Source organism: Panthera tigris, chromosome B2 (assembly GCF_018350195.1).
Source record: "Panthera tigris isolate Pti1 chromosome B2, P.tigris_Pti1_mat1.1, whole genome shotgun sequence".
Taxonomy (NCBI): Eukaryota; Metazoa; Chordata; class Mammalia; order Carnivora; family Felidae; genus Panthera; species Panthera tigris.
In genome coordinates, this window is record NC_056664.1 from 125,155,862 (window position 1) to 125,170,045 (window position 14,184).

Sequence of the window (14,184 nt, forward strand, 5' to 3'; positions counted from 1 at the left end):
CAATGTTGGTGCATAAATATCTGTATCACCTACGTGCAGAGTCAGAGATGACTTTATTGTTTGTGAAGGCTCAATTCAAATATCACTGCTAGTAGTTTCTGGCTTATTTTTTTTAGTGTTTTTACTTAGCAAAAATTCATATAAAATACTTGTTATGTGCTATTTGCCCTTCTTTCTACACAAAAGTTAACATAACTTTCTTTTACAAACAGTGCCATATACACTGTTAAGCACTTTGCTTTTCTCACCTAACAATACATTCTGGCTATTGAAGCAGATACAGTGAGAGGTTACTTTCTCTGTAATAACCCCAGTCACTCAGTCTAGGTTTTGCAGGGTCAGTAGGAGTTTGCCACACAGATGGCAGAGGGAGTGGCTTTCCAGTACGAGGAAACTGGATGTGTCAGGACCCAGTTATTCAATTTGTCTGACAAACGTTGATTAGTACTTTATATGTGCCAGACCGTAGGCTGAATATTTTTTGTTCATCATGTCATGCAATTCTCATCATGACTTTATGAGGTAAATAATACCATTATGCTCATTTTACAGATGAGGAAGTTGAGGTTAGGACAACTAAATACGTCATCCGAGGTCATAAAGTTACTCAGTAGGGAAAGTCAGCTTCAGAGCCAACGTGTTTTATTTCAGAGTCATGTCCTTAATCATACGTTTTTGGCTTCCAGACACAGGGCAGGAAATGATCAGAGAGGGTTCTAGATGTGGGGGCAGCACTGTCATTTTCTCTGGTGGTGAAGGAGCATGATGTGTTGAAGAACAGAAGCTCCTCTTCTGTTGAAGGAATTCTGAGTCATTCCTTGACCTGCAGGAGCAAAGTAGGAAAGGTGGCGGAAGATGGGCTGAAGGTGTTGCCAACAGGAGGGGATGGAGAACCCGGCAGTGTGCAGCTGAAATCTTCCTTCTTGTGCTTGGGCCAGATAGCGGTGCGAGCATCTTTAGCCCTCAGTGCGAAGCTCCTGGAGAAACCTGCTTTGTCGGGTCCTGAGGCTGGAACTGAGAAAGACCACGAAGCCTGCAAGGCTGCAGGCTGCACGAAGTCATTTGCCACAGGAAAACAATTCCCCCGGGGCAGTTTGGGGGTGACTGGTGTTCCTGAAGTTCACCTGGATCTGGCTCCTGCTGGCTTGGGGCAGTATATTCTAGGTGGATCTGTCCTTTCAGCTGCATACCAGTTGTGATGGTAATGTAATCACCAAGGATCTTTATTTTCATCCCTCACTGTTCCCTTTAAATTGATTCCGGGGGTGGGGGGGGGGGGGTGGGGGCGTGGGGGGAGGGGGGGTGAGGAAGGGAGGAAGCTCTACCCTTTAGAGTGATTGGCAACCTCCATGTTTCCTGTGGTCATGTTTATCTGTACTTTAAGTCACTGAACATTGCCTCTTTGGAACCATTAAGATGTCCCATATCAAATTTGCTGTTAGGTAAGGGGAAGTAAGGTTGACTTCTTCGTTCTTCAGTCATGTGGTGATTTCCACTTCTCTTCCCTCTTTGGCCAACTGCAGATTCTGAATCCCTCCTAAACTGGGGGTGAGGGAAAGTGGAGAGAAAAAGGCAGCGAGGAAGTCCTCACTCGCCTGATACTCTCCTGATGATCATGCATCATCTTCTCTCTGAACTTGGCAGGTCGGTGAAACCATCTCATTCTATCATGGACGCTTTTGTGCATTTGTAGAAGACCTTCCTCCTCACCTTGCTCCCAGATCAGGGAGGGTCTCTCACACGCACTTCTGCTTGAAAAGGCAAGTGCTGTTTGACTGAGCCTGATTCCTTATTTATCTGTATTTCCTGTGTATCCAGCATAAGCTCCAGCTCTTGCCAGCGTGACAGCTTCTGGACACTCCTTCTGCAGGGATGTAGGATAGCCCTTTGGCGGCTCAGCTCTGTGCCGGCTTCCCATGCATGGCTCCCCCCCCCCCCCGCCCCGTCCTCCCCACATTCCTGGCCAGGACAGCAGGCCTGCTGCCCCATCTCAGTACAGTAGGCTCCCTCACATGCCCGCAGATGACCAGCCCATCTTTGTCCTTTAGGATTTTGGATGGGAGTCAGCACCTAAACTGCCGAGGACAAGCATTAAGTTCTTGGAATAATCCTAATAAAGTTGCTTTTCTTCAGTGTGAGTTAGGGGCCAGCGTCTCCTATTGCTTTCTCCAGAACATTCTTCCTTCAACTATCACCTTGAAACTGTCTGACTAGATTTGAAGCTAGGGCTATCTCCTTCTCTCCTGGACCAGAGATGGGGTCGGTGTGACTCAGAACAAAGACTTCTTCAAATACATCTTCTCCTCTCCAAAAATTCTCTTCTAATCTCCAGCTCTAGACCCTTTTATACTTTAATGTGGTTGAGACATCTAAGAGTCTTCTGGAGTAGATCTTAGACTCTTACTTTGAAATATTTTTACTTCTTGGTCTATCTCCCTGTTTTGAATTGTGCCTGGGCTGAAACTCTACTTTAATATCAGATACATCATAGACATTATTACCAAAATGACATCTTTTCCCTCAGCTTCAATCAGAGTGCTCGTTTGTAGAGTACAAATATGACCACATGACTCTCCTGCTTGGAACCCCTCAGTGAGAACCCTTGCAATGAGGAAGATGGACAGCACACAAGTTGACAGCAAGTCATTACCAAATCCGATGCTCAGGCAAAGACCAAAGGAGGAAGAGGTGAGTGGGGAGGAGCCAGGCTCTCTGCCTCCCAGCCTTAGAGCAACAGCAATTAATCAACAGTGTTAAAAGCATAAACTCTGACCCCACAGTGCCTGGGTTCAAATCTCTGCTCTGCCACTTACTAGCTATTTGACCTTGTGAAGTTACTTATCCTTTTGGTAGTGCCCTGGTTTCTTCATTTATAATGGGTCTGGTAAGAGTTTCTGCATATAATTGTTGTATTAAAGGAGTTACTGTTTTCAAAGTGATTGGAAAAATGCCTGCTATACAGTAAGTGCTACCTAAAGTTTCCTAACTAAATATAAAATGTGCCCCACTCTCCTTTGTCTACAAGTCTTAGATCTTTGCCCTGACTGACTCAGAATTACTCTTCATTATTCAGCTTAGCTATCCATAGCCTCTTTTGAGAAGCTAAATCATCCTCAACATTCATTCAGGCATCCCTTTTATGTGCTATAAATGTATTATATACATATCAATATCACCACAATTACCCCACTGTATTGTAATTGACCTTCTCTCTCCATAAACTAGAAACACTCTGTTGAAAGCAGGGGCCATATCTTAATCATAGTTGTACAACCGGACTATTGGATATCCATTACATATGTGATGAATGGATAAATAAATGAGCGGGCCATGGAGAAATTCTGATAAGGGAAAAATTACATACTTGCATTTTGATATTTTTCTTTCTATGCACGTAAGAAGAGTCTTCTCCAGTTGGTTAGAGATTTCACAGATTCTACTTGTCATCATTGTCCCACAAGTCCTTTGTAAAAGAAGGAAGTTTGGAGATTCATCTAAAATTTAGATTTACAAGTCAAGTTTGATTAATTATTCCATCTAAGTATTTCCCACTTTTATCCAATGTATTGAACGTAGGATTCAATTCAACAAACATTTATTGAGGGTCTTTCTGGGCGAATCAGCATGAAATATAGAAACACAAATAAAATGCCACCCCTGACATCTAAGAGCTTATAGTTTAGCAGAGAAGACGGACACACAGGGACTCAATGCAAGGTGGAACATAACAAAAGTGAAAAACTGGGGGTTCTCAAGAAGAGAGGTTTCATTTATTACAATTGCTTGTTTTAAAATGTGTTTTTTTAAATAGTGAAGTCTCATTTCCAATTACTTTGTTGCTTTTGGATTTGTTATTAACCTTTTTCACTTCTCAAAGTTACTATACTAACTGCACCTGAAGAACAATTTCTTAATGATATAATTCACACAGAAAGCAAAAGCCTATTTTACAACATCCCTTCATTTTCCTTTTTCTAACTGCAGTTGTCTCATCTTCTAAATGGGCCTAGACTAATTTGTATAGCATTTGGGGTTCCTGTACAGGATATTAATGGTGTCATTGTAGAATTTTAGAGCTCGAAAGAAATTCAGAGGTCATCCAGTATAAAGTCTCCTTCCCTCTCCTCTTCCTTCCTTTCTTATTTTCTTTCTTTCTTTCTTTCTTTCTTTCTTTCTTTCTTTCTTTCTTCTTTCTCTTTTTCTCCTTTTTATTTTATTATTATCATATATGTGTATATATAATATATATGTATATTATATATACATATATATTATACATACATATTTATATCTATATATTTTTATCCCCACAGAAATCTGAAATTGGCCCAATGTGATTAGCAAAGCTAGTTACTAGAACAGGCAAAAGAAACTCTGACATCCTGATGCCCAGTACAATTATTTTTTCCATGAATACCATGCTGCTTTTAGAATAATTTTAGACTATAGGAAATGCAGTCCTGGGGAAGATATTTATAACAAGTCTCTGGCTCATTTAGCATGCCGTTGTTTGGGATATCCAGCTGCATACTTTGTTCTTGTCGGTAATAAATTATTTCCTGGCAATTTGGTTGACAAACGGGATCCCAGCCCCAGTGATTTGCACACGTCTTTTAAAAAATGATCAGGTTAACTGTTCTAAATGGACTTTTTGTCCTTCACTTATCTTCTAGCATGAAGAGAAGGAAGATTCAAGATCTTCAATAAGAGTATAAATCACACACACAGACAGAACTCTGTTTATATAACATTTAGGGTGAAGGTACCCTTTTATGAGCTTTTGTAATCCAATGGAGATTCTCTGAAAGCCACAAAATCTCTCCTCTGCCCTGAAACTAGCTAAGTTTGCTTTTTTAACTTCCCAGTGGGCTAGGATACAAAGTATGTGGACATTTCAAATGTTTGGAAAGCAAAACAGAATCAGGAGGTGGGGGTGGGGAGGGGAATGTAAGGGTGGCCAATAAGGATTCTTTTACAACTCATATTTCTCTATTGAAAACTGAGATTTCTGGTCACATCAGGGCAGAATAATTGATAGCAGCTGCAGATGGGAAGGTTTGAGCATGCATCTCCCCAGGCAATATTTTCTTTGGTATTCTCTATGGTATGCTGTAAAGTATAGCAGTTCAATATTGAACCACAGTTTCTCTAGTTCTCTTAGTAGACTAAAACCATGTATTTGTTTTTGTTCACAAAACTTGTCTTGTTCTGTGTTCTTCTTTAGCCCATCTCTGGTGGCCATGATAGTTGTCTGTCATCAAGGTTAGTGATGTTGGGAATACCTCTGGCAACATGCAGTGAAGAAGCAGAAAGTGAATGAACACAGAATGAAGACAGGTTGGCACAATCTTGGCGGCAAACTGGCCTCTTGAAGTTAAGAACCCCCTTGGCCTGATTAGTGGGAAGAAATCATACGTAAATGAATGGCTTCTCTTTCAGCCGCCATTGTTAATAATAGCAAGAGAATGGAGGGTAGGTTGATCTTCGAGATGTTTGAAGATAATAAGCAATAAGCAAATTGGAATTTAAGAGATAATAATGACTTAAAATGGTGAAAAAGGGGCCAGTATATTTCTAAACTGATGGGTTGAAAGGAGGAAGAGGGGGACTTTTTCCAGTATGGACCCTCTTAAAAGGGCACGTCTCTGATTTCTTCAGTAAAACGTTTCTTTAATACCTACCCATCTCTTTCCTTTAGTGAGGAGTTCTCATTTCAAATGCTCTTATTATGATAAATAGAATGGAAAGGGTATGAAAAGGCTATTAAAATAATTACAGAAGTTCAGGTCATAAATTATCTGTTGATTCAGGCTGTCAGCAGGTAAGTCAATTGCTTCAATGTTAAGACTAATTGGCTGGACTAGAGAATTGGCTATGAAGGACTACAGACATCTGGATCAGTTGTAAGCCATCAGCTTGGCCAGTGGGATCCAACCTGCACTGAATGAATATTTCCCTCATTTGAGCAATAGACACTAAGCATTATTGAGTTACTGAAAGTTTGTGTGATATCAGTTTGCCACTCTGCTGCAAAGCATGATGGGATAAAATACAAGCCCTGTAACAGCATGGGATAATGGGATAAAGCTGCCAAGATCTCTCAGCTGAGAGAATATGGCCAAATCAAAAAGGTAGCTAGTGAATGTTTACCATGAACTGGGTTCATCAGCTAAGTACATTATTTTCTGATTGCTATGCTCAAGAAAACCCCTATTTAATCAGTTTTGCATGCTGTCTAAAACACCTAACCTAAAAACTATCATCCTGTCCAAACTTTTCCTTCTCTGCCCCTTGCCATAACATAAGACCAAGAATGGTTTATACTTCCATTTTGGCATGCATGTATTTATCTATCAGTGGATTGTGTGAAAAGAACCAGCAGGTTTTTAAAATAAAGAATCTTCAGAGACTAGAAAAATGTAGGGTTTAGCCAAACCTGGAAATGAAGTCAGCAGCAAGCCACCCCTCCCGTATCTTAACCCTCATATCTATTGTCCTCTTTCTGTAAACAGTGCTAATTGGTTAAAAAAACAATGAGACGAGGACAGTCAACAACATTCTGCCTTACTTATTGCGTTTGTCTCGTCACCGGTAAAACATTTTCAATGTGACAACAGGATTATTCTCTTCTAGGTAAAACTTCTAATCCTTTACTTGAACTTCCTATAGCTTTTTACTTCAACAGAGTAATCATTTGAACTTTAAAGTTATATCAAGCCAAATATCTTACATAGTTCTGTGGTTGCCCAAGAAGGAGGTGTTCTGCAAAAATAAATTTCCTCAATATCTAAAAGTTACACTTTTTAACCTTAAAACTTAAAAAAATCTGATTATTTTCCATTTGAAAATTTCTGCTTTCTTAAATATACTAAATAGCATATTAAATATAACATTTTATGACTCAGGTATAACTATAAATATACATGTACCAATGCACTTATGGCCCATTAAAAGTATGGAGAAGTTTTGCCTTTCAATAAATCTCTATATCATCTCAAATTACTGTATTTTATTTGTCTGCTTTTGGTAGTTTTTCTGTAGTTATTTATCCTTGTCATTGTTGGAGTGCTTTTTTTTTCTATCCCTTTTCCATTTACAGCTACTAATCTGCTAGGGGTCTAGGAAGTACATAGCTAACAGTCTTAAAATTGAAAACAGGAGAATAATGCCTTATGATGTGAATGGACTTTACCACCTGGATGTCAGGAAAATTATTTTGGTTCCCCAGAGACCTTATTTGCCTATGTAATTGAGGGACAAAAATTATTTGTTTTCAGATGACATTAGATTCCTTTGGCGGGAAAATTCTTTCATATCTGCATAACTCTACCACTAATGTTCCAAGTGCTTTGATACTCTGGTAAGTGTAGAATGAATCTGCTTATTACACTAAGGGCTCTTAAAGGCACAGAAAATGCACATCCTGGCTTATATTCGCATTTAGATATAATGGAAAGAAAATGTGTCAGAAAATAAATGCTAAAAAGGTTGACACATAAATTTTGTGGTATATATGTTTTGTTTTAATATTAACTTGGCGATTTTAGTTAGAATAGGCCCGATAACAATCATCTGCTTATTTGTTTGTGTTTACACATTCTAAAAGAGAACATTAAGCCAAAATTCACAGGCAGAGATAACAATAAATTAAATAAATGAAAAGTGGAGATGGACAACTTATTGCCATATAGAAGGATGTAAAAATCTCAAAATATTTCTATGTTTTGGAGGATTCCATGAAATCTCTTACTGGGTTATTAAAAAAGTGTTTACTCACTTGATTAAACATTTTTCCCCTTTGCAGAATAAATGAAGCATTTCATGTGCATTTTTGACTTGTTCACACTTAATACAACAGTCTTTTCATTATAACAGAACACTTTATCCAAAAATCTTAGGATGTTCCGTCAGATGTCTAAGGCGTATCACAGACTTTTAACGAGCATTTATATTCTTTTATTTCTGATCCAGGAAGCTTCTTTAAGTAGGCCACAGGTAAACTTGAACTTTAATTGCGTTTTGAAATTAAGGGCACGTTCAAATGATTGGTTACTGAAGTTGAAAAACAATGTGTGAAGTACATTGCTTCCCTTTTCAAATGAACATTTTGCAAAATCACTACTTAGAAAATTGCCCTAGAAAAATATATGTGAATTTGTATTCCTTTAACAAATTATTTTGTCAAATTGATTCCTCTTTAGGTTTACTTTATTTTTGAGTGAAAGAGAGACAGGCATGAGCAGAGGAGGGGCAGAGAGAGAAGGAGACACAGAATTAGAAGCAGGCTCCAGGTTCTGAGCTGTCAGCACAGAGCCTGACGAGGGCTCAACTCACAAACCATGAGATCACGACCTGAGCCGAAGTCAGACGTTTAACACACTGGGCCCCCCAGGCCCCCCAAACTGATTCTTCTTTAACATTTTCTACATTTTTTCTAAGTTGTTAAATTTTATCGATGCTGTTGACCTTGTCATATAGTTCCGTCTGCCTCTGTGGGACGTGTGAATGTGCCTGTGCGCGTGCGTGTGTGTTGTGGGTGGAATGGCTGGGATATGGAAAGTGGGTCTTGAAGGAGAAAATTGAAGTTCGAGGTGTGTATGTAGTGATGTGTTCAGGTAGCTGATGTCAACCTTGGGAGGTGATTGCCTTTGGTTTGACTGACAACCATTATTTCCCTTCCCTTCCCTTCCCTTCCCTTCCCTTCCCTTCCCTTCCCTTCCCTTCCCTTCCCCCTCCCTTCCCTTCCCTTTATTTCTTTTCTTTTTATCTAAAAAAAAAAATTCCCTTACAAGTCAAGAGGTCACAGGATCAAATTAAGTACACTTGTTGGGAATTGCATTCATGTTGCAATGAACTGTGAGAATAGTGGATTTAGCCAGCTGTGGAGTTAGGTCCCAATTCCTGCTTTGTCATCACATACAGTAGTTTCTTTACCTCTTTCCTGTGGCTAAAAATGAACAACAGTAAATACAGAAACCATTGGCTCTGCATTCTGCCATCTTTCTGCGTGTTATGCAACGGTTTGGCTAATTTGGCAGAAAGTTACTGAGCTTGACTCCCAGGAGAGAAGCCAATTATGTGTGTCTTATTATAATGTTCAACAAGATCAACTGCGCCTTAAATATTACAGAAGTGCTCCTTTAAGGCACTTTTTCTGACCTTTAATGCAATTCATTTTACAGAACATGAAAAACAAATCATCAGAACAAACTTCCTGAATTGTATTTGTGGGCTAATTCTCAATCTACTTATAAATATTATTGGGAGTGCTGGCTAAATGCTACCACATGTTAGGGCAAATTTTTACAATCACAATGCCATACGCATTACAAAATAAATGGAGTTAGCTACATCTATCATCCTTAGTTATTTCAACTTTATATTTGTTGTGTGTTATGAAAGCTATTCCCCTCTAAAGGGACACGTGCTGTGTGTAAATTATTAACTCATTAATTTCTGAGGTCCTTATGCCCCAAGGACACAACAGTTTATTTTTCTCTGGCTTGCTGGTCTCATAAATGTGGAAACCAAAAGACTTATAGCAGGAAATCAGTGCTGGAGCGAAAAATAGAATTCAGGTCTTTTAGCATTTAGTGTAGAGTTGAAGAGCTTTTGCATAGAAGTAAATTATTGCTATTTGTGGGCATGACATCAATTAAGTTTAGGAAAATTGTTTTTGACCTACCATTATTTTTAATTATTTTAAATTGCTTTAAAGCATAAATATGACATTTTGGTTTGGGTGAAACATACTGCCCTTCAAGCAGTATCATTCAATTGTAATTCATTCTGTGAGCTTACTAGTAGACTGGGGGCAGGATAGAGTTTGATGGAGTGAACATAAGCAAGTTTGCCCCTCCAGTCATGTGCGTACCACAAGTCCAGTGGGAACCCACTGTGTGATGCTTGGTGTAAGAGGGGTCAGGCAGCGACTAGAACCAAGAGGAACAAGCCCTGAAAGGAAAAGAGAAAGCTTATGAAGGCTTTTGGATTATATCTTTAAGAATTCTCTGGAAGCCTCTCAAGCTATTTGACATTTTCTGAAAATAAATTTCCTAGTGTATATGCTATAATGATATGCTTAATAACAGCTTGTTTTAGGATCATCTGTGAAGAATGCTTTACAAATACACTTTGAGGATATGACTATAATAATAACAAAACATAAGGTAGCTGAATATAACAATAATCTGACAAACACTAATGAAGAGTTTACCAAAGCAGTCTTGACTTAAAGGGTGCCAATAAAGCCTAAGAAATAATAAGAGAAAGAAAACCCAAATGGGTGCAGTTTGTGTCTACAATAGAATACTTTAGGCAATATTTTACGTTTAAGCATTTTCGAAAGACTAATACTTTAATGTGTTTCTAAGCATTACTGTTACTTAATTTCTGTGAGAATCAGCACCGTTGCAATCCTACTATATAAATATATTCCCAGTCACATGACTTCACAAATTAAAGGAACAAGGCAGATGACCAATGGGTAGGGCATAAAGAGAACTGAGTAGTTTTACACTGGGGAGATCGAGGTAGAGAAAAAAAAATAAGAAATATATTTTTCTTTTCTTTTTTTTTTTAATTTATTTTTGAGACAGAGAGAGACAGAGCATGAGCAGGGGAGGGGCAGAGAGAGAGGGAGACACAGAATCTGAAGCAGGCTCTAGGCTCTGAGCTGTCAGCACAGAGCCTGACGCTGGGCTCGAACTCATGGACTGCGAGATCATGACCCGAGTCAAAGTCGGGCGCCCAACCGACTGAGCCATCCAGGTGCCCCTAAACCATATTTTTCTTAAAGTTGTTTTTCCTTTATATATATAGATTTGGCATCTCAATTGTGAAAATTAATAGACATTCATAATTATGAGAACATTTAATCCATAAGCGGTCCTATCCATAGTAGAATGCAACTATTGATTGTTTTCTAGAGAAGCTAGGTTTGGTCAGTTAAAGCCTATTTGGGGATGGGTGACAGGATTAGGGGTAGATGAGTGGTGAGGGCTATATAGAGGGATTAATGAGTGATGTTCTTGGTTCCAGTGGTTCTCCATACTGGCTATTCATGAAAATCACCTGAGAAGCTTTAAAAAAGTACTGATGTCTGCCATACCCTTCTCCCCATTTCCTCCCCTTCCCCCAGCCCCACAACAGCCTCACCCAATTATATTCTGATTCAGTTGAGATTGGAAGGCAAAATACCATTGTTGCACAAGAATGAAGGAGCAACCTCTGGTCTGGTGACTAGCAATGGAGATTACCTAGGAATAGTGATGGAAGGAAGAACCATGGAGAAAATTAGAATATAGAGGGGACCAAGATAGAAAAGATAATGGATTGACAGAAACAATGAAAAAGAAGTATGCCATTCATGGACAAATATGGCCAAGGAATTCAATTAAGATGAATAGAACGTGAGGTACCTGCGTGGCTCAGTTAAGCATCAGACTCTTGATTTCTGCTCAGGTCTTGATCTCAAGGCCGTGAGATCGATCCCCACCTCTGGCTCCGAGCTGGGTGTGGAGCCTGTTTGAGATTTTCTCTCTCCCTTTCCCTCTGCCCCTCACTTGCTCTCACTTTCTCTCTCTCCCTCTCAAAAAAGAAAAAAAAAAAAAAAGAAAGAAAAGAAAAAAAAGATGAATAGAACGTAAGTGAATATTTCTAAGAGACATATTCTTTTCTGTGTATGGATGTAAAATAGATAATTGGTATTTCTAGGTTAGTCTCCCCAAAGCCAACTTTTTCACACTAATTTCCAGCAACTGCTAACAACTTCTGCTACGCATTCAGTTAGAAGTCTCTGAAATTGGTACCAGACAAAGCAAGCCCTCAGGCATTCTCAGCGGGCCACAGTAGTCTGGATCAATTAAGTAAGGAAGGAACAAAAGGACTAAATTGGTAAACCATTGGTAAGACTGAGCGTATCTATGAGGTTTCTATCCTGAAACAGAAATAGCTCAAGAGTTATGCAATTTGTGTGAGGTTTCTGAGGAATCTTTATTTTGCAAGATTTGTAACACTATGTTATTTTGGCTGAGGCTACCATAAAAACAAAGTCATTTCAAACAGTGCAGTGAAAATCTTTGTCCTTTTTCTGTGTCGAGCATAGGGAACTACCCATCATTCTACAAATATCTGAGGCCAAACTACCTTTGCTGTTGTTTGTTTTCCCTCTTTTTTGGATTGTCTTTGCCCCTTCAATATCATCTTTAAAATTGTACTCCAAAAAGCACAGTCTCTGTAAATCTTCCTGTAGTTGATGGAAACAATATTCAGGTATGCTCTCATCCAGAACGCACACACATCTTTAACACCAGTTTTGTGTTTTTCTGTTTACTCATCTGTCCCTCCTTCTGGATGGACTGAGAGTAATTCAGGGAGGATTTATAGCCAGTGTCTTGCAGAGTGTCTGTTTTTAATTGCGTTGGAAAGCTAACCCTTCTGTTGGGAAACTAGAACCCCTAATGAGAGCTCAACAAATACTTGTTGCATTAAATCGACACCCTTCGCCTACTTGGAAATTTTCCCTTTGGCCAGTCCCGTTGAAGCAACTTTAGTTATGTCAGTGGAGCCTGTCTTGTGCTGTGTTTTTGTGTGAGTGTATTCATCAGCCTCCAGGGGTGTATGAATCAACTCAAGATATATGAAAAATTTTCTTGTTTGTACAGCACATACATTTGAAGGAAGGGGAAAAAGGGTCTATAACTTTATTAGATTCCTAAAGTGGTCTAAGGCCCCAAACAGATGATAAAACACCATCATAAACAGTGAAAAACTGAAGGCTTTCTCAGTGAATTCTGAAATAAGAAGAGAATAACCATTGTTATGACTGCATCCTTATTGGAAAATAACAGGCAAACTGTATTACCTGTGGCATTATGATAGTTTACCTAAGAGCAAAATCAAAATACAAAAACTGAAGCCAAATGAAACTTTACTAAAGCTCATAGAGTTTAGGAAAGCAGCTAGAAATAAAACAGGAATCCAAATATGAATAGGTTTATATGAATAGGTTTATATGAATAGGTATATTAGGAAAATCACTTGAAAATATAATGAAAGAAAAATCCCAGTTCATCAACAATAAAACATATATAATACATAGAAATTTAATAAGACATTTGCAAGGTATCTATCAGGAAAAATAATATGGCTTTGCTGAAAGACATAAAGAAGACTTAATAAAGCTGTCCCATATTCCTTGGTAAGATGACACAAATGCTGTAAAGATTCCAAGTAAATATGTGTAAACAACCTCAGCATAGCTAAAAATGCAAATTTACACAATAATGAGATATAGTTTATCTTTCAGGTTAGCAAAACTTAAAAATAAGGTGGAGTGGTATATTTTCTCATACGTTGTAGATAGGAATGCACATTGTTGCAACATTTTTGGAGGTAACTTGGAAATAGGTAGCAATATTTTAACTTTAACTCCTTAGTTCTGTTTTTAGAAATCTATCCTCTGGAAATATCCAACCAAATGACTGTAACATTGATATATCAGAAACTTTGAAAACATTTGTCCATAAGAGTTGGTTAAAAAATTACTTTCCATCAATGTATTGGATTTCAGCAAAATACTGGACAGACATCAAAAGAATGTGGCAGTTCTATACATCAAACAAAAACATTGTCCTTTATATATTGACAAGTGTACAAAGCAAGTTGAAACACACTGTTTGACATGGCTCTATTTTTGTTTTTCAATAAAAAAACCCGTGTGTGTGTGTGTGTGTGTGTGTGTGTGTGTGTGTGTTTGCGTGTTAAAAATGCATGGAAAGAGTCCAGTAGGGAATAGCCCAAACGGCGGCCATCTCTGCAAGTAAAATTTCAGGGATTTTTCTCTTTTTACCTTGCCCATTGCCACAACTCTTCAAGATTTTCATAATGATAATTTATTATTTTTTTAAAATCAGAAACAAACAAACATGTCTCTATATATGTGTGCGAATATAAATTCTTTAGGCTTTCATCTTAGGATTGTTGTGGCTTTATCTTTATTTTCCCCATGCTTAAACTTCAGGACACAGCCCCTTTTGGGGGACATGGAGAACATTCATTTTTTCAGAGCTGAGCAAAATTAATGATAGAAAGGACAATAATAATGACAAGACAGGGCCTGAGTTTTTTGGGCCAACTTTTACTGTGTTCCCTTCCCCTCCTTCTGCTCTGAGTGGGAGTCTT

The 14,184-nt window shown here is 38.5% G+C and overlaps 1 long non-coding RNA gene across 2 annotated transcripts in view; it reads left to right on the forward strand.

Moving 5' to 3' along the window:
* The first annotated feature begins 561 nt into the window (after positions 1-561).
* Positions 562-14,184, forward strand: part of LOC122238759 — a 29,094-nt gene continuing 15,471 nt past the window's right edge. The window contains exons 1-4 of one of the 2 annotated variants that reach the window (XR_006217895.1): positions 562-1,201; positions 1,524-1,644; positions 2,525-2,688; positions 5,225-6,923. This is a non-coding gene — a long non-coding RNA (uncharacterized LOC122238759). Of the gene's footprint in view, positions 1,202-1,523; positions 1,645-2,524; positions 2,689-5,224; positions 6,924-14,184 lie in introns of those variants that run through there. The other variant, XR_006217894.1, reaches the window with a different exon arrangement.